The sequence below is a fragment of the Canis lupus genome, chromosome 15, assembly GCF_003254725.2.
Source record: "Canis lupus dingo isolate Sandy chromosome 15, ASM325472v2, whole genome shotgun sequence".
Taxonomy (NCBI): domain Eukaryota; kingdom Metazoa; phylum Chordata; class Mammalia; order Carnivora; family Canidae; genus Canis; species Canis lupus.
This window is the reverse complement of record NC_064257.1, coordinates 10,789,423-10,810,215: the sequence shown is the minus strand read 5'-3', so window position 1 is coordinate 10,810,215 and position 20,793 is coordinate 10,789,423. Positions and strand designations below refer to the sequence as shown.

Genomic DNA, 20,793 nt, shown 5'->3' with positions numbered 1-20,793 from the left:
GACACTCAACTGCTGAGCCACCCAGGCATCCCAACTAATGCTCTTTCAAGAGGGAGTAGCAAGCCAATGCCACATAGCCAGAGACAGAGCCAGAACTGGAACCTAGCCCTTCAAATTCCAGATTCAGTGCTTGCTTCTCTCTATTGTTCCATCTTAAGCCTCTCCAAAGCAGAAATTCCTTCTAGTCATTGTTTCAGAATGGGGTATTGCTTCTCAGCCTTTGGCTAAGATCAACTGTGATTTCAAAGTGAGGAAAGGGATTTTGACATATGGTACCTGACCTTGGTTGACCTTGACCATTTCAGACATGGTCTTTTGAACTTTGAGTATGCTACTGTATATAATGAGTGCCCTCTCCTTTGCTATGGCATGAGCCCCCACCTAAATTCTATCTCTGTGACACTTGAGTGCACCTACCCATTTCCATGTTCCTCTTTCTATTAGTTTGGAAAACTCAGGGCAGGGACCCTTGTCTTACATGCCCTGAGTCCCCAGTGACTACATATAAAAGCCTACCATAAATGGCTTTATAATACTGAACAAATCCCTCATTTCTGTTCATTTCAGATTCACTATCTATAAATTAAGGAGTGGGGGGTGATAACCTCCAAGTTTCTTCCAGTATTAAAATTGTTTGATTCCATTCTTCTGAATGGAATTAAAGTCATACTCACCCTCCAGCACCAGTTTGGCTAATCTCCCACAAGCCTTTGGGGCCCCTTCCTTTACTGAAGTAATCACCATCTGTGCCACTCACCTGTCCTTAGTCCATGCCACCTTGTCTATTACCTGTTCCTGAGTACCTATACCTTTTGCCACACATTAGAGGGTGTAGATTATTTCCCTGGTTGGATTGCAATTTGTGACAGGAGCCCAGTACTACTCTTCTGTTTTTGCCCCTTCTTATGCTAAGTGCAGCCCTTTGTTAACTATAATAATCTTACGAAGGTAAAAGTGTATTTGGCATTATGATATGATTGCTATTGAATGTATTTGACTATGGAGGAATATAAAGAACATGCATCCACCCATCTGTTCAAAATTTTTTCCAGATACTGGAGCACCTGGGTGGCTCAGTCAGTTAAGCGTCTGCCTTCAGCTCAGGTCATGATCCTAGGGTCCTGGGATCAAGCCCTGCATTGGTCTTCCTGCTCAGCATGGGGCCTGCCTCTCCTTCTCCCTCTGCCTGCCATTCCCCTTGCTTGTTCTCTCTCTCTCTCTCTCTCTCTCTCTCTCTCTCTGTCAGATAAATAAATAAATAAAATCTTTTTAAAAATTGTTTTCTAGACACTAAGATAGTTCCAGAGGAAAACAAAGTTTAACAAGACATGGCCTCTTCCCTCAAAGGCTTCTCTGATTACAAGACTATCCTAGTGAAAAGAGCACTGAATTTAGAGTCAGAACTTGGGCTTGAATCTGAGTTCTATTCTTGTGTGGCTTTGGGTCAAGTCATTTTAACACTTTGAAGACCAATTTCTTTTATTTATAATGAAGGAGCTGGATGAGGCCATACATCCCAGCTAGGCCAGTTTAGGATTCCATGAATATAAGAAAATTAATGGCATCTTTTAAAACTCGAGTGGATCTGTGGGGGCGGGGAGAATACTTAGTTAACTTCTGAGTGGCTGCTGTCAAGCATAGGAGTAGGAAAGTGCACCCTGCCTAGAGTGGAGACTCTGTCCTTAAATAGCGGATCTCCTAAGCACCACTGGGCCCTGGCCTGCCTGTGTCCTTTATTGAGGCCGGAGGGCAGAGGCTGTTTCAGCACCGCGGATAGCTCCACCGCGGCGCCCGCCTCCATGGCCTGGAGCCTAAACAGGCCTTTCCACCACCAACCAGATGTTCCTGCTTTCTCAGCCAGCTTAAGGCTAAAACAAACCTTTTCAACTAGGGTTTATCAGAGTTTCTAAATTACATACTGGGAAGAAATTTAATTGGTTTAATTAAGAAAGTTTATTTCATGGTAATTCAGTTTTGTTATGCTGCAAGACTTAATGTGTCCTCTGGTGGGAGCGTCTGTTATAAATATTCATTGCCTCACTCAAATACCCTCTCCTGGCCCTAATCTCCCTTCCTTACCCCATAGAGTTTGAAAATGTGTCTGAAGAATATTGAGGAAAGTGAGGCCTTCCTGAGCAAGGACACCAGGCCAAGCCAAGGTCAACTGAATTCAGTGAGAAAGGCACTGAAGATCAGAACCAAAAGAGATTTTAGAAATATAGTGTACCACTCCTCTGTTTTATATGTACAGAAACTGAGGTCTGGGGGGAGAAAGGGCAGGTCACACGCTTAGCTATTGGCAGAGTTAAAACTAGGGACCAAATCTCCTGACCTCCAATCCACTCCTCTTATCACCCACATTCCAAATTCAGGCTATTTTTAAGCTAACTCTGGAGATCATCTGGTCAATTTTCTTACATACAGAGAAGGAACCTAAGGCCTAGACAGAGAGATGGCTTGCCCTAAGCCACATACTGGCCCATCTACCTCCTTCCCACAGCAGAATTCCCCAAACCCTGAGAATCATGCAATTTCTGTTGGATTCCCTCCAGTGAAAAGCAGCTCAGTGTTATATTTGTACAACTATGCTAGCTGTAGTAAGGGGGTAAAATTGATTGGACATCGCCCTTCCTTGAGGAAGTGTACAGTCCAGTTGGGCAAGGGAGATAAAATGAAAGTAAGAAGCAAAGTGGCAGTAATAAGCACCCCTTATGCACTGCTCAAACACAGTTCTCACAATTCCTCTAATGTGTCCAGTATTTCATGCTTTTGTGCCTTTGTACTTGGATATCCTTCACCAATGCAACCATCTTATCAACTCCCACTCATTCTTCATGACCTCAAAAGCCATCCCAACCCCTCTCCTGATACACACAACCATAACTGAGCCCCTCTGTCCACACCCCAATATACTCTACCATTTTATCTCATGGCATTTATCATACAAATCCTATCTCACAGCATTTACTTGTCTGTTTCCTCACCAGGATAAGCTCCTTGGAATCACCAGTGATTGTCTGGCAAAAGAGCATTGTCTGGCAAAAACTAGAAGCTCACCAACATTTTTTCAATAACTGCTACCAATAGCCCTTTTCCTGCTGAGTATCAGGCTGCCCTAACAAACTCACAGTCTGAAGCCATAACTTTTCAGGCACTTTTAGTTATTAGAACAGTCTTATTTGAGCTCTTTAGAGCTTTTTTTCTAATCTTTATGTTTTTTCTTATTCCTTTTTTAAAGATTTTATTTATTTATTTATTCATGAGAGACAGAGAGAGAGAGAGAGAGAGAGAGAGAGAGAGGCAGAGACACAGGCAGAGGGAGAAGCAGGCTCCATGCAGGGAGCCTGACGTGGGACTCAATCCCGGGTCTCCAGGATCATGCCCTGGGCTGAAGGTGGCGCTAAACCACTGAGCCACCGGGGCTGCCCTTTTTTCTTATTCTTATATTTGATTCAAATCTCTTGTTACTCCACCTCTGTCATTCCCTGCCCTATACCCCACCATCCCTAACTCTGTTCAACCATCTACCTCTTGTTGTAGGGGGCAGAGTATGCTCTCACTCACCTCCTCCTCATTCTACTGCTCTGGTGTTGGGGTGCAAGGAGGAAAGAAAGAGGTAGTGGACTCTTAGTGTGAAAGCTTATAGTGAGGTAGTCCTCTACTAATTGTGCCTTAGCTTTAGCCACTGACCTGGTTTATTACCTGTGCAATCCTTGTGGAATTGAGTAGTCTCCCCTAACCTCCACAGATGAGGGCCCTCCCTAAGAAGCTCTCCTATGCACTGGTCCCCCTGAGATTTGCTTCATCATTGGCTGACACCACCATCGCCCCTCATCATGGTCTCACAACTCAATCCCCTGATGCCTCTCACTAATGAGGTCCCTAATCTTATCTAATCTCTATGGGCCTCCACTCAGAGGACTGTAAGCACATTTGAGGACTGACTGATATAGGGGGCCTGTCCTTGCTTCTTTTGTCTGGCCAAACCACCACCCACCTCTCCTCTGCTCTTCTGCTGCTACACCAGAGCAGGCCAGGTGGTTAAATGGAGAAACAAAATGTCAGTCTATTCTTTCCTTGGGGCCTTGCCTTGGGGAGGGGAAATCCTTTGTCTCCTCCAGGGGAATGGGTGGGGGGAGGTAACAGCTTTTCCCTCTCTTCTGGTGGGGAGGGTGGTCAGAGTAGGACTTGTTTTATAAACCAGGAGTCTCAGCCAACAGTGGCCCTGACTCCCCACCAGTCTCCTTAAAATGTGGGAACTTGGTATCTTTTTTCTAAATCATGAACTTCAGTTGTCAATTCCTGGAAGAAAAAAAGGATCCATTCTGCACCTTAGTCTCTCCTGCACACAATTTCCTGGAATTGAGGCTAGCATAGAGAGATTCAGAAAAGAGTAGCTTCCAGGGGTCATCAGGGGAAACTTCCTGAAGGGAACAGTCTGAAGCTGAATCTTAAATACTAGACAGAATTAGAATTTCTGGGGGAAATAAAGGGTAGTTTGGGCATGCAGAAGAGGAAAAGGAATAGTTATAACATTTTACAGAACATGGTCCAGTGCTCTGCCCTCAATAAATAACATGGGCCCTCAATAAATAACATGAATTAAACTGATCCATTCACAGCTAGAAGTTTCCTCTGGAAAAAAATTAAACTGCAGGAACTTTGCAGCCAGACAGACTGAATTCAGATCACCACACTCCCTTTCATTTGGCATCTTTAGTAAGTCATTGTTCTCTCTTAGTCTCTATTTCTTCATCTGGAAGAAAAGGGGGGATAACAAAACCGTTTAGAGGATTGTTATGAGGATTAACAAGGTGCATGAAACCCTGGAGCTGAGAAAATGCCATGTGTCCTCCAAATAGGTTTAGTTTCCTCCTGCAAACATAGCTTGACTTCATTTTTGAGGAGCCATGAGACTGAATTCTGGCCGATGGAATGTGGATAAAAGTGAAGCTTACCACTTCTAACTTTGGCCCTAAATCCACCATGCATCTTCCATGCTTTTCTCACCCCTGTCAGTTAGGCTGAAAGGGAAAGACTCCAAGAAAATAAAGTTAGAAAAGAGCTGCTCTCAAGAGCCTCCTGGCCAACCTCTGACTATGGTGGGTAAGAATAAACCTGTGTTGCTTAATCCACTGAGCTTTTAAGGTTGTGTGTTCCAGCAGTATTTTTCTTTTAAGATTTTATTTATTATGAGAGACACACAGAGAAAGAGAAGCAGAGACACAGGTAGAGGGAGAAGCAGGCTCCATGCAAGGAGCCTGATGTAGGACTCAATCCTGGGACCCCAGGATCTCGCCCTGAGCTAAAGGCAGATGCTTAACCGCTGAGCCACCCAGGCATCCCAGCAGCAAGTACTAATACCTCAACTAACACATACATAGAAAGTGCTTGGTAGACATTGGCCACTATTATTAATAATATTTTCATATCACTCTTCAGTTTACAAGCACTTTTTATTTCTCCATGCAATTTATCTTCATGATGCCCTCATGAATGGGGTACGGAGAATAAAGAGTACTGCTCCATTTTATAAGTGGGGAATCAGACCCAGACCTGCTGGTGAATGGAAGTATCCACCAATCACACACAAGCAAAGAAGTCATGTGACCAAGACCAAAACAGTTATACTTGGCTCAAATCCCTCTTACCCTGCCTGATCCTGGACAATTGTTTTGCTGGCTCACGTAACCAGCATCAGCCCCCCAGGTATCTGTCCAGGCCAGAGGATGATAGTGATGTTAGGGTCACTCGAAGGATACAAAAAGCTAGTAATTCCCGACAAGCCTTGTACATAGGCAGACAGACCAGATGCCAGACACTGAAGTTGGATGTGGTGGTACCACCATTGGTTCAGAAGACTACATGCCACCATGGAAGGAACTAGAAGATGTGGATTCTAGTTCTGGCTCTGCCACCATCTTGCTGAGTGACTTTGGGTAAGTCATTGTGTATCTCAATACCACAGCTGTGAGTCAAAATCTATAAGGTAATATCAGGACTTAGGAGTTAGCCTTGCCTCAGAGGTCAGGAGACCCCATGAGTACAAGGTGGGCAGACCTTGGTAATATCCTCAGAGGCCAGCTGAGAATGAGCCAACTCCATCTCTCACCTCCAGCCCATGCAGCTGCTCATGCTTCAAAACTCCAGTCAAAAGGCATCTGTCACCAAAACAAGTGGCCCAGCATTCCAGCGGGGAGCAAGAGCTGGGAACAAATGTTATTTTCTCTAAACAATTGTTTCCAACTGCAATTCTCTTTCCAGAGTGGCATTATTATTATTATTATTATTATTATTCTTGTTCACTGATTAGGTTGAGACACATAAATATTTCTGATGTACAGATAACAAATACCTCTATCTGAGGGAATCAACTGCCCTCAGACTGCGAACCCTGGTGAATCACTACGTGCCAGGGCTGGAGGGATCTTAGAAGCAGAAATTGTAATGTGAGATCCCATGAGGGGAGGCACTTGCAAAAAGCCACATATAGATCAGAGACAGGGCCAAGATGAGAATTCAGGTTATCTTGTCCCTGAGAGAAGTGTCTAACTATTTATTAATATGAATATTGTCATTACTATTGTTATTTAGAAGAGACCTAGGTTTGAATCCTGACTCTCCATTCACTAGCCATATGCCCCTCCTCCTCAATTTTCTCTGCAAAATGGGTCAATAATTGCCATTACCTGGGAAAGATCAAATGAAAAAAATAAATGCAAAGTTCCTGGCCTTTAGTAAGCAACTGATCCTTCTTAATAAACATTTAAAAATAGGTGGGAAAATTCCCAGAAGAAAAAAAAATGGCATTGTAGTTAAAAGCACAGATATGGAGCTGGATTGTGAGGGTTTGCACCTGGCTCTACTATTTATTAGCTGTGTGCCCTTCAGCAAGCTACTTAACTCTTGGGGCCTCAGTTTCCATTGTCTTCCAAATGGGTATCATGATGGCAGTGGTGATAGTATATATATCATAAGTTTAGAGACGCACACAGGAAGTACTGTGGAAGTGTTAGCAACTATTATTTCCAATTTTGCCTTACTCCTGTTTGGCTTTTGAAGATTTTTCACATCAACTTCCCATCATGACCCAGAAATGGGGAGCGGGCAAAAATTATTTTACCCACTTGACAGAGGAGATGAGACTCAGAGAGGCCTAGAGGCTTGCCCAGGCCACACAGTCAGGAGGTGGCAGCTGAGACTTGAACTCAAGGTTCAGCTATGAGTCCTGAGCCCTTCCCCACCCCCAGACAACAGCTGGCCCAAGCCACAGAGCAGAGTGAGGATGAGGCTCTACTTCTACCTCTCAGACCCCCACCTCAGTTCTGTGCCAGGCCCCCACCACGGCTGAGAGTAGGCCAAGGGAACGTATGAACTAAGGAGGTGAGTGAGAACAGATACCGCCACCCCACTGGCTTCTAAAATGAGCAGGGGAAGGAGAGGGCAGTAATTTTAACTGGATTGATTGTACCTATAGGGCTATTAACTTAATGTCTCCAACTTGGTTAGGAGCAAAGCCAAGCCCAGTGCCTGCAGCCTGCTGCCTCTAGGGCCAAGGAGGTTAGAAAGAAGAGAGGGGTCACCTCAGAGGAGGCCAGGGTGGGCTGGGATGAGGATGAAACAAGACAAGAGGAACTCATGCTCAGGATTATGCACATGGCTCTCTAAACTTTGCACTCTGGCCACCTCATTGCTGAGAAAGGTCCACAGACTGAGGATCAGGACCCCTGTGTTCAAGTCCTGGCTTTGCTACTTGCCAGACAATTAGCTGGTTTTACCACTTCCCAGAACTGGGGGGTGTCCGTCCCTATGTGCAAGGGTTGAAGAAAGGTGCTGAATTCTCTCGGCAGATAGCAGCCTCTAGTGACCATCTGTTCTGCAAATAGGGAGACCTGCTTTCCACTCCCTCCCAAGGTCAAGGCAGGTTGAGCTCACCATCCTCCTGCATACCCACTCCCCTCCATAGCCCAGCCTCTTACACTTAGTGCAGCCCCCACACTCTTGCACAGGCTGCTCCTCCCTCCCTGCTTTCACCCTAATTCACTAAAACCCTCCCCTTCTCACCCCTGACTATTGCAGTCTTCTGCTTCTACTTCTCTAACCACCAAGCTCCTCCTTATACCACCACAGAACACACATGGCCCAGTCTTGCCCCTAAATCATTTTCTGTTTGCTAGCCTTGGCTCTCAAGCAAGAAGAGTATTATAGACTGAATTATATTCCTCTAAAATTCGTATGTTGTAGTCCCAGCCCCCAGTGTGACTGTGTTTGGAGATATGACCTTTGAGGAGATAATGATATTAAATGAGGTCATAAGGGTGGGGCCCTAACCTAATAGGACTGGTGTCCTTATAGAAGAAGGGATACCAGGAGTGTTCAAGCACATAGGAAAGGCCATGGGAGGACACAGCAAGAAGGTGGCCATCGGCAAACCAGGAAATGAGGCCTCACCAGAAACTAACCTCACTATCACCTTGATCTTAGTCTTGCAGCCTCCATAACTGTGAGAAAGTAAATAAATGCCTGTTGCTTTAGTCATCCAATCTATGTATTCTGTGGCAGCCCTTACAGACTAATATAGAGGGCATCTGTCACATTTTGTTTGTGACCTTGGATGGTCACTTCCTTTCTCCAAGGCTATTTCTGCAGCTGATAAAAGGAGTCAGCTCTGCTGAGAGAAATTCGGGACTGTCTTTACAGAGAAGATGATGGTCAAAATTGAGTAGATGCTGGCAGGATGGGTGAAATCCTGCAGAAAGAGGGTGCCCAGCAGTTCCACAGAGGCTTGAAACAGCCCATCCTGAATAGCCAGGTGAGGTTTGGTCTGAAAGAGTCATAAGTGATGAAGCTGAAGTGGGCAGGGCAGGACATAGGGGCTCTGCTTAGCCAATTAAAGGGCGGTATAGGAGGGCAGAAAGAAGCTACCAAAGAGTCCTGAGCAGGACAGTGGCATGATCCAGCATGATTTGCATTTTTTTAATTTTATTTATTCATGAGAGACACACACACAGAGAGGCAGAGACACAGGCAGAGGGAGAAGCAGGCTCCACGCAGGGAGCCTGATGTGGGACTCGATCCCGGGACTCCGGGATCACTCCCTGAGCCAAAGGCAGACGCTCAACTGCTGAGCCACCCAGGCGCCCCATGATTTGCATTTTAGAAGGATTGCTTGGCTGGTATATGGAATCTGGATTAGACATGTAGAAAAGAGGCTGATGTCAGCCTCCTGACATGGGTAATGTTCTACAACAGTACAACAGGAGGAAGGGCAGTGTGGGTGATCGCAGAATGAATGGACTACATGTGATGCTTGTTGGGATGCAGGGCCGGGGAAGGATGCTGACCCATTCTCCATGTGGGCAGCTGCAGCACGAGCCTGACCTAAGGTGGAGAGGAGCCTGTGGAGGTGCTTCTGCACATTGTAGGAGGGGCTGTTGTTCACCCCAGCAACCAGCAAAATGTTAGGTATGTGACGTGAGTTTGGTAAATCCTAGCTCAATAAATAAGTGTAAAGAAACAAAATGGTAAAGTTATCCCCTTGGCTACACCCTTGGCAAAGAATGGCGATCCTGGTCATGAAACTGGAAATCCCCCTAATTACCTCTTTGACCTTCTGGACCAGCCACATCCTATCAGGACCAGAACCAGAACTCAGATCTCCCTAGTTAGGGAGGATGGGAATACTCAATACTTCATTTAATCCCTGCGATGAACATCCTAGGTGGAAAGACCAGCCCCATTTTAGAGACGAGGAAACTGGGGCTTGGAGGGATTCAGCAACTGGCCCAAAGCCAATGGGCCAGACTTCCTCACTCCATCCCACAGCTTCTTGTTTCCTTGAAGGCTCTGAACTCTTCACCTTTGATAGAGAACAAGAACAAATTCCTGGAAGTGATCTGCTGCACCTTTTGGCTGGAAAATATTTCTTTGAAAAAATATCCTGTCATCTTCTTCTTTTTTCTTCATATTTCAGAGTCTTGGGCCACAGCTTTTAACTTAATCTGCTGGAAAATATAGCCTGGCCATGTATCCTGTCACTCTGATCTGAGGCACAGCTCTCAACCACAAATGATTTCCACTTCTCATTAAGAAGATTCATTCATCACATCCTATCCAGGGCCTCGTTGTTCTTCCCTGAAACATATAATTAGAATAAAATTAGAAACCCAGAGTATCAGAACTTCCTCTGGCCTGTCCCCTTACTGTTAGATGGGAAAACTGAAGCCCAGAGAGAGGAAGGGACCAGCCCAGAGTCACACAACCATGAACCTCAGTCTCCCAGCTCGGCATTCAGTTTTCTTCCCTCAGCTCTTGTACACACTAAAGGAAGTCAGAAACCAGCAGGTTACTCCTGCGGGTCAATTCACTGTCTCCTTTGAGATGGATTTCGTGTGGTTTGATTCCTGAGGTTCTGAGCTGTCCACTGAACTCTCCTTCCACTCACTTGCTTCTGAAACCAAAATCTGTGTAGCAGAACCACATGCTCACACTATGGTGTAAAGAGCCCAAAGAACAAGAAAAGGTGAGCTGAAAGGGAGTTGGGGCAGTTGGGAAAAAAAAAAAAAAAAGACAGGAGCCAAAGATAACACACACACACACACACACACACACACACACAATTGCATCTACCTCTCGAAACATCTATTCTTGCCAGGCACTGTGCTAGACAAGATGCACTAATTTCCTCATTTAATCCCCAGGTCAACCCTACAGGGTGAAAACAACTAATGTTCCCATTTTTGGATGGGGGAGATGGGGTAACTGGCTGATGAACATTAAGAAGGGAGTTTGTAATGAGCAGCAGGTGTTATACGCAACTGATGAATCACTAAATTCTACTCCTGAAACTAATAATACACTATAGTTAACTAACTTGGATTTAAATTTTTAAAAATATATATTCCTGGGGCACCTGGGTGGCTCAGTTGGCTACACATCTGCCTTGGGCTCAGGTCATGATCCCAGAGTCCTGGGATCAAGCTCCATGTCCCGCTCCCTGCTCAGTGAGGAATCCTCTTCTCCCTCTCCCTCTCTCTCTCTCTGTCAAATAAAGAAAATATTTTAAAATACATACATATATGTATATGTACAATATACATATATATTCCTATTTTTAAAATGAGCAAATTGAGGCTCAGAGAGGCTAAAGTAACTTGTCCAAGGTCATGGTGGTGCCAGCAGCGGAAGGAATCACGGTCTATCTGATCCCAAGTACAGCACTCGGTGTGTTGCACCTAGCTCTCCTCGTGCACAGGCTTTGTGCCCAGGTTTTTCCCCTCTGTGGGCCTCAGTGGCCCTCTGTGTAAAATGAAACAAGCATGCCCCCACCGTTGCAGAGATCTATGGAAAAATACAACAAGAGGAACAACCAAAAGGCAGTGAGGGAGCACTGCGCCCCTCTGCTCACAAGGCCATCAACGGGAAACTCTGCTCATCAGAGTAGAGGCAGGAGTTTGCACATTTCATTACCATTCTCCACCCCACCTTCCACTTCAGTCTGACTCAGCCTTTCAGAGATTGCTCTTTGGCTCCTTGAAATGTTCCCCACCAAGGGCAGGGCTTCTGATGGGCTTCTCCTGCCCTACACTTGACCTCTGGACTCTTGAGGCCCTCGCTGCCAACCCAGCAGTGGGTTCACACCCTCCTTTTCTGCCAGGGGAGGCCAGGAAAGAGAAGGGAAGAGCCTGGAAAGCCTGGTCTCTCCCACATGCCCTGCAAAGGGGACCAAGTCACCACTATGTCAGGTACTATAAATTCAGTTATTCAAGTGTCTGCCCTGTGCTAGACCCTACGTAGGGACAGAGAAATACAAAGCCACAAAGGAAGTTAACCTAGTTGAGCCTCAGTTTCCTCTTCTGTAAAATGGAGATAAACCTCTTCATTTAATCCACACACAACCCTATGAAATAAATATAATTGTTTATCCTGTGGAAGTTCTGCCCAGATCATAAGAAATGCTCGGTAGACAGACCTATTATATTACAAAGAGTCCTGCCCTCAGAGAGCTCCCAGCTTGGTGAGGGAAGCAGGTTATGCACCCAATAATATGTGCTTCCATTCATTGAACAACTCTCTTTTCCAGGAATTGCAGGTACAGTATTTCTCTCACAGAACCCTACCAATCCTAGCATCCCTTCATTTGATACCCAAGGAAACTGAGGCACCTAAAAAAGGCAATTTGCTTCAGGTCACCCAGCTAGGAATTTCACCCCAAGATTCCAAGTGTCTCTTCTTGGCTCACCCTGTTTCAAATCAGGCTTCGGGAAGCTCTGGAGCTGGGATCCCTGGGTGGCTCAGCAGCTGAGCATCTGCCTTTGGCCCAGGGTGTGATCCCGGGGTCCTGAGATCGAGTCCCGCATTCAGCTCCCTGCATGGAGCCTGCTTCTCCCTCTGCCTGTGTCTCTGCCTCTCTCTCTCTCTTTCTCTCTCTCTCTCTCTCTCTCTGTGTGTGTGTGTGTGTGTGTGTGTCATGAATAAATAAATAAAATCTTTTTTTTTTTTTAAAGGAAGCTCTGGAGTTGAGTTCCAGGCCAGAGTCTGTATCATCCAGCAGTAGCCCTCTTGGAGGAAGGAGATTAACAGCTAGAAGAAACAAAGCCCAAAGGAACCCCCAGGTAGCCCACTCAGGACTGACCCAGAATGCCTGACAAGAGAGGCTCCAGGTACAAGGGCAGGGATAGGGACAAAATGCCCACGGAACCTTGTGGAGCTTTGAGAAGGAACCATTGGGAAGGGCCAGTATTCCTCCCTGCATGACCTAAGGGAGGGACTGGCAAAAGGCAGAAGGAGGCTGGGGACATAGCCCAGGCAGCAGAGGATGAAGCCCCATCTGATGCCTGTGGAGATAGAGAGGAGAGGACAGCCCATCACCAGGCATCCACAGGACCCCATCTGCATCCTCAACCCCATGGGGAATACAAGAAAGATGCCTGAAGCCCAGCTCTCCTGGGGGCTTCACTTTCCTTCATGGAGAAAGCCTGACCATGGGAGAAAAGAATAATCTTCATAACAACTCCATAAGGCAGTAGTTTTCATCATTCATGATTGTAAGATGAGGAAACAAAGCCTCAGAGAGGAGAAGCAATTCACGCAGGTCAATCTGTCCCCACCCTGAGCCCTTCTAGCTCTTCCCCTCTGACTCATGTCCCTTGGCCCCTCCTTCTCCAGTTCCTCTCAAGTTTAGAGGAGAGGGACACGTGGGTCTCCACCACAGAGGCCTCAGGACTGGTTGCATGGCATACACTTCTAAAGCTTTTTATAGGGACGCCTGAGTGGCTCATTGGTTGAGAGTCTGCCTTTGGCTCAGGGCGTGATCCCAGAGTCCTGGGATCGAGTCCCACATCATGTTCCCCATAGGGAGCCTGCTTCTCCCTCTGCCTCTCTCTATCTCTCGTGAATAAATAAATAAAATCTTTTACAAAAAAAAATTTAATGAAGCTTTCTATAAATACTGATCCCCAGGTCCTGTTATAAAGTTTCTGATTTGGGTGGTTTGGACAGGGCCCAGGAATCTGCATCTTTAAATAAATGCCACAACAATTTCTGATTTGCAGTGGTGGCTACAAATGACACTCTTGAGATGTTCTTGACCTCCTTGACCTCCATCCCAAGGCCCAGTGAGGAGTGTGGAAAAGTCACCCCCACAGCATGAGCTGAGAGAGCTTCATATCTGTCACATAAGGGTTTTCCCTGAAGTCGGCAAGAACTCAGATTTATTCATTCTCTGGGTCACTCACCCTAAGATACTGAGATTCTATGATTCTGGGATTTTGTCCTCAGATCTGGTGAAGCAAGAGATGGAGGTAGACCTTGCAGATTCCTGATAAGGAGCAAAGAGGAGGCAGGCAACAACAGTGATAGCTATCATATATTAAGTGCCAGGTCCGTTACACAGATTATTACATTTAACTCCAACTACGCTATGGGTATTATTTTCACTCCCATTTTATAGATGAGAAATTTGAAACCCAGAGTTATTATGTGGCTTGCTCAAAATTAGCTTAAAAAGGACAAAGCCAGGATTGAGTTCATGTTGTCTCCAATGTGAAAATCTGAAACCTCTCCTGCCACTGCCGCTGAAAAGCCATAATACCAGCACCATGTAATTCAGGAAATGCCAAAAAGTTCCTCAGCTCTAATCCTTCTCCCCCTTTGCCAGTTACAAGTATTTGGCGTTCCTTTCAATTAACATTATAATTCTTGGAGCCCAAGTCCACTTCTGTTCAAGTGCATATGTACCAGGGAGAGAGGTAAGTACTCCAAGCCAGTGGCTCTCTAAGTGTGGTCCCTGAACCATCATCACCTGGGACCTTTCTAAAAATGCATATTCTAGGGCACCTGGGTGGCTCTGTCAGTTAAGCATATGACTCTTGATCTCCACTCAGGTCTTGATCTCAGAGTCATGGGTTCAAGCCTTGCATTTGGGTTCCAAACTAAGCATGGAGACTACAACTTAAAAAAAAAAAAAAAAAAAAAAAGCACATTCTAAGGCCACACTGCAGACCTACAGTTATGGGTTGAATTGTGTTTCCCTCAATTTCATCTGTTGAAGTCCTAACTCCCAGTACTCAGAATGTGACTATATTTGAAGACAGGGTCTTTAAAGAGGTAATTAAGCTTAAGTGAGGTCACTGAAGTAGGCCCTAATCCAATACAACTAGTGTCTATAGAAGAAGAGATTAGGACACACCCACACACACACACACAGGATGAAGACCATGTGAAGACACAGAAGAAGACAGCCAAGGAGAGAGGCCTTTAGAAGAAACCTACCCAACCCTATGAACACCTTGATCTCAGATTTCTAGCCTCTAGAAGTGTAAGGAAATAAATCTCTGTCGTCTAAGCCACCCCAGTCGGTGGTACTTCATTATGGCAGCTCTAGCTGCTAATACACCTACTAAATCAGAAATTCTAGGACCTAGCAGTTTGTGTTCTAACAAGCCCTCTAGGTGATTCTGAGTACACTAAAGTGTGAGAACCACTGCTCTAAGCCATAATCAGACATGTATACTTCTTTGTTGCTGGAATGTGTGAATATAAGCCTGATCTGGCTTCAGCTATGATTCTAGCCTGGTGGGGCCAGCCTGCCTGAGAGACTAAAGTCAAATGCAGTGGGAAGCAAAGGTGAAACATGGCGTGGAAGAGTGAGAGTGACAGCCAGCAGAGATGGGATGACATAGATGACAGTGTTCAAGTCCATAGAGGCCTCTATGGATCCTCTAGGATAACCCAGGCCAGTTCACTCTCCAGTTTTGACAATTAAAAGTTACCTTTGTCAGCTTCACGTCTGTAAATAGAGTGTACACCCCCAACAGGTTAGACACGGTTCATTTTCCTTACGTGCTCCAAAGCACTAGGCACCAGGATCAGGGAATACAGGTGTCTTCTAAGCAACTATTACTTGACAAACTCTCATGGAGTCACCACTCGTCCCCATCCTCACGGCCATAGCCGAGTGCTGGCCTCATAAACCCTCATCCAGATCACTGCAACAACCCCTAACTGGTCTACATCCAACCTCTCATCCTCCCACCACCCCCCCTCCGCCTGACTCTTCAAAAGAGCCTTGCTATGTCCCTCTGTTGCCTCTGCCTTATCCTCCTATGCAATCCCATTCACCCTTCAAATCCAGCTCCAGTCTCTCATCCTCCCCAGGTGACTTTCCTCACTCCCTGTGTCCCACCGCCCAGGCTCAGTGGACCTCTCCTCCCTCAGCACTGTGGGAGAGGTAACATTTGTTGAGTGCTCACTATGTGCCAGGCTCTCTGTAAGACTTTACAATCATTACCTCTTTGAATCCTCACAACCACGGATGATCATTTTCCCCATTTTAGAGATGAAACACAGAAGACTAGGTGACTTGCCCAAGATCACACTGCTACTAAGTAGCAAAGTTAGGATTTTAAACAGTGAAGACTGGCTCTAGAGTCCTCACTCTTAATTGTGACACAATACTACCTCCACATACTCTCATTTCTGTTCTTTTACCAGGTAAGAATTTCTCCTGTGGCAAGCTTTTTAAGTATAAACTCAGTATGATGTGATGCTTTCATTAGAGAGCACAATTTACAGTGAACATACCACAGTGGAGAGGAAGAGTCTGTTACTGGGGAACTAGTAAGAGGCATGGTGGAGGCTGGAGATGGCAGTGTCTGATGTCTTTAGGATGCCTTAGCAAGGCTTGACCCTCTGTTCTCCAATAGTGGATGGTTAAGGTGAATGGAAGGTGAGAGAAGCCTACCCTAGTGACAGTGCTGGAGGGACAGCAAAAGAAAGAATATTCCTCTTGAGCCAAAGCATGGGGATGTGTAAGTCTGGATTTGCTCTGTGATGTTCAGGTTTTATAGTCATACACTTATAGCTGTAAAAGCACCTTTATCATTGACATTCCTGAAGGAAAAATCACTTTGTTATGGCGAGTCTGCAACTATCCAGCCCTTAACTTGCTTTGCCCCATTGACGCAATTGTCTCTATAATTCCATTCCTTATAACATAATATTTCTTAGGAATGCAACTTCTGCATCCTAATAGAACAAGGTACATGACTGGTGTCTGTTGGGATGTCTGTCCCCCCTGATTGAGCACCTTGAGGGTGAGACTGTGTCAGCTCTATTGCTGGACTTTAGAGCACAGACAACGTGCCCAATGGCTGTTTGCTGTGTGCTGCCTCTGCCAACACCCACCATCCCTCCTGAACACCCTTTATTTCTCTTCTCTGTCATATCTTTTGGCAAATATAACATCATCAGCTGGTCTGACTACCCTGATCTGTCTCCTGCAAGCAGCTTGGCTCATTGCAAACCAGGATTGCCCATAGCCCATATTCACATGAAACCACAATACACACCATCACACGCTGCCATCATTACCATTACAAGGCTTTTAGCGGCCTAAGAGACCTGGGTTCAAACTCCAGCTCTACTACTCCCCACCCCAGAGATCTTGGGCCAGTCATGCAGCTTCTCTTAGAGCATTTTATCAGAAAAATGGAGATAATAAAATACTACATGCACACAGTTATCAGGAAGATTAAATGAGATAATGTATAAAGACTGGTATAGGACCTGACATATAAGCATTACACAGATGAAGGTTGTTGTTTACACTGTCTTTTCCTCACAAAAGTCCTGAGAAAGAAGCAGAGATGGTCCTGGTATTAATTTACAGAAGAGGAAACTGAGGAACAGGAAGCTTAAGTGGTGAACCCTGGGTCACACAGACCCTACCAGCTCCCTTCCTGCTTCCATACCCATTGGGTTCCAAAAGCCTACTCAAGGAAGCAAACAGTACCGTGAGGGAACGGCAAATGGCTTTTGTGGTGGTCTAGAATTAGGATGAGCCAGTTAAGTCTGCAGACTTTGGCTCTGGGAACTGAACCCACCCTTTGCTTCAATTTCCCTCAAAAAGCCTGAGACCACATTAGCCATGGGATAGTGACCTCCTGCTCCAGCCACTCACAGTCCTGCACCAAGAGGTGTGAGCACTGGGCCCTACCTTTTACTCCACAGATCAGCAGGTGTGCAACTTTGGGATAATCACATCCTCTCTCTGAGCCTCAATTCCCTCATTTTTCTCCCTCCAGGGATAATAACATTTGATCTATAAAGTCATTCAAGAACCCAACAAACTATTGCATATAAAGTACCTAACACAGAACACAAAACCTGGTCCACATGGTGTGGACAGAAGCTGTTTGATGATGATGGTCATGGTGATGCTGGTAGTGATGATATAAAATCTCTCTCCTCAGCAAAATGGGTACAAGGACTCAGTAAGATTTAAGGCCCACCTGAATAAACACTGGGCATGTATATCCTGGTAGGTCAGGTGATGCTATTGGAATTCAGGGTGAATACAGGTGCCACCGGATATGATTGTGCCCCAAGTCTGCCTTGCCTTCACCTCTCTCCTTCAAGTTGCTGAGTAAAGAAAGAACTAAGAAAAGGAATGGCTCAGTTAACGCTGATTTTTTAAATGCATCTTATGCCCCAAACCCAGAGCTGAGAACTGGGCTGGGCCATGGGGAAGGCTCCTTCATTTGCACAAGCTGGACACTGCTAGTCAGAACCTACACAGGCTGCCAGGGACGACCCTGAGACATTTTCAGGGGATCCATGAGGTCAAAATTCTTTTTGTAATATATTTAAAAGGTTTGATATTATTTTTTTTACTCTCGTGTCATGAGTATACAGTGGAGTTTGTCAGAGTGCATGATATAAGATATAAGAGACTGAACCCAGAAGTAGGTATGGGAACTCAGCTGTCTTCTTTTAAGCCAGACATTAGCGAGATTTACAAAAACTTAAACAATGTCATTCTTCTCATTTTATTTGTCCCAAAAAATACAGTTATATTTCATTTAAACTATATAATTTAAATTAACACATAATGAGTTTGTTATTGCATTTGAAATGAATTAATAAATAAAATGGTTACATTTTTGTTTTAATTTCTATAGTAAATATCTATACCTCTAGCTCACATAAATTAAAAGTCTTTGGGATCTTGAGACTAAAATGTTTGATAACCACTGCCTCAGACAGACTCTGTTGCATGTGCACCAGGGACCTGAACAAGAAAACCTGCAATAGCATTATCTTAGCAAAATATCTGCAATGGCAAAAACTGGAGGAACTCAAATGCTCACAAACAGGAAAATAATAAAATAAATTATGATATAGTCACTCAGTGGAATATTGTATATCATTGAAAATAAATGAATTATAGCTTTAAAAGACAAAGGAGGGGGATCCCTGGGTGGCTCAGTGGTTTTGCACCTGCCTTCGGCCCAGGGCATGGTCCTAGAGACCCGGGATCGAGTCCCACATCGGGCTCCCTGCATGGAGCCTGCTTCTTTCTCCCTCTGCCTGTGTCTCTGCCTCTGTCTCTCTCTGTGTCTGTCATGAATAAATAAATAAAACCTTTAAAAAAAATAAAAGACAAAGGATATTTCTAAGATTTATTTTTATTTACATTTAGTAAAATCAAAGCATGACAGAGAGAACCTACTTTATGATATCATTCTATAAAGCTCAAAAACAAACTAGAAACTAATAATGCATATTTAGGGACATACACATATGTGATAAAACTTTTTTAAGCAAGAAAATTATAAATACATAATCCACCCCCTTAGATGGAGTGTGAAGGCTGAGATGAAGGAGGGACACACACAAAATGAACACAAATCTGAACTGTTCTTGCTCACAAAGTTTATGTTCCAATTTTTAGGTTGGATGGTGGCTGATGGGGAGCCATTTTATTAAGATGCTTCATAATTATACATATGGTACATTCTCTTTTACTATATATTGAATGTAATATTAAAAATAATGTAACATGTAGTACCAGACTGTAACACCTAGTACCATTTCCCATTAAAAAGAAAAGGAGGCAACAGGCAAGCTGCATTTTAAACTAGGAACCTATTGAAGCCCCTTCCACCCCAAGCTCTTGTGGAAATGGCTGTTTTCAGGTCTGAGACAGGAAATGTATGAAATGGAACATCTTGTCATCGGAGAAAGCAGGGCAGCTAGCAGAGACTACCGAGGTCACTGTCAAAAGGATTCAGGAGCTAAGGTGAAGAGGTTCCTGTTAACCAAAGATGGGATGGGACCGTTTGAGCACCAGCAAAGATAAAAACTGAAATGTACTGAAACACATCATACTTATTTAAATCCACGAGTTCATAATGACACATAATCATCTCATTGGTCACCTTTGGGTAACGCCAAGGAACCAACTCATCATTTTAAAAACTGAATATAAATGGAAAGACTCAAGCACTTATCCTGCATTTCCTGTACCTTGGCATATCCAAATAGTTAATGAGAGGATGGTATTCTTTATAGGGAGTCCAGCTAAAGAACAAATAGAAGGTGATAAAACTAGAACATCACTGTTTTACAAACTCTGAAGAAGCTGTTGATCTAGGTAATGATGCTGGATGGCTGCTAACAACCAAAAGAGACACAATGATTAGACTTTTGTGTGCAAATGAAGATAAAATTTCACCCACCACCTCTGAACTGTTCTTGCTCACAAAGAAAAGCTGATGAGGGCTCTCGATTTAACCACTGATATCCAGGAAATACAAGGTCAGATAAATATATTAAGTGACACCATGGGATGCAGCAGTCAGCAAAGTCCAGATGTGGGCAACAGGAGAAACAACCCAGTTTCTTCAACAAATGTATAGCTGAAGAAAAATAAGAGGAGAGGGTATTCTACAGATTAGAAGAGACTTAAAAGACACCAATAGCCAATTACAGGATATGGAACTTATTTGAATTCTGAGTCAAAGTGTAAAAGAAATTAAATTATGAATTAACCTAGGAAATTTGAACACTATGTATTTGGTGATATTAAGGAATTTTTTGTTATTTTATTAAGTATGTAATGACATTATAGTTATGTATTTTTTCCATTTTTTATTGTGGAAAAATACATATGACATAAAATTTACCATCTTAACCATTTTTAACACAGTAGTATTAAACACATTCATAATGTTGTGCAACCATCACCACTGCCCGTCTCCATAACTCCTTCCATCTTATAAGACTGAAATTCTCTACCCCTATTAAACAATTAACTCCCCATCCTCCCCCCTCCCCAGCCCCTGGCAACCACCATTCTACTTTCTGTCTCTATGATTTTGATTAAGTACCTCATATAAGTGGAACTATATAGTGTTTGTCTTTTTGGACTGGCTTATTTCTATACTTAGATATTTTAATGCATCCTTAAATGTATACACATGATGACATGCTGCCTAGACTTTTCTTGAA

The 20,793-nt window shown here is 44.3% G+C and overlaps 1 long non-coding RNA gene across 1 annotated transcript; it reads right to left on the bottom strand.

Moving 5' to 3' along the window:
* Window positions 1-9,556: 9,556 nt before the first annotated feature.
* Window positions 9,557-20,534, bottom strand: LOC118350751 (uncharacterized). The gene is made up of 3 exons (XR_004805145.2): window positions 20,022-20,534; window positions 17,793-17,938; window positions 9,557-10,134 (listed from the first exon to the last, which is right to left on the bottom strand). It is a non-coding gene; the product is annotated as an uncharacterized LOC118350751 (long non-coding RNA).
* Window positions 20,535-20,793: the final 259 nt, after the last annotated feature.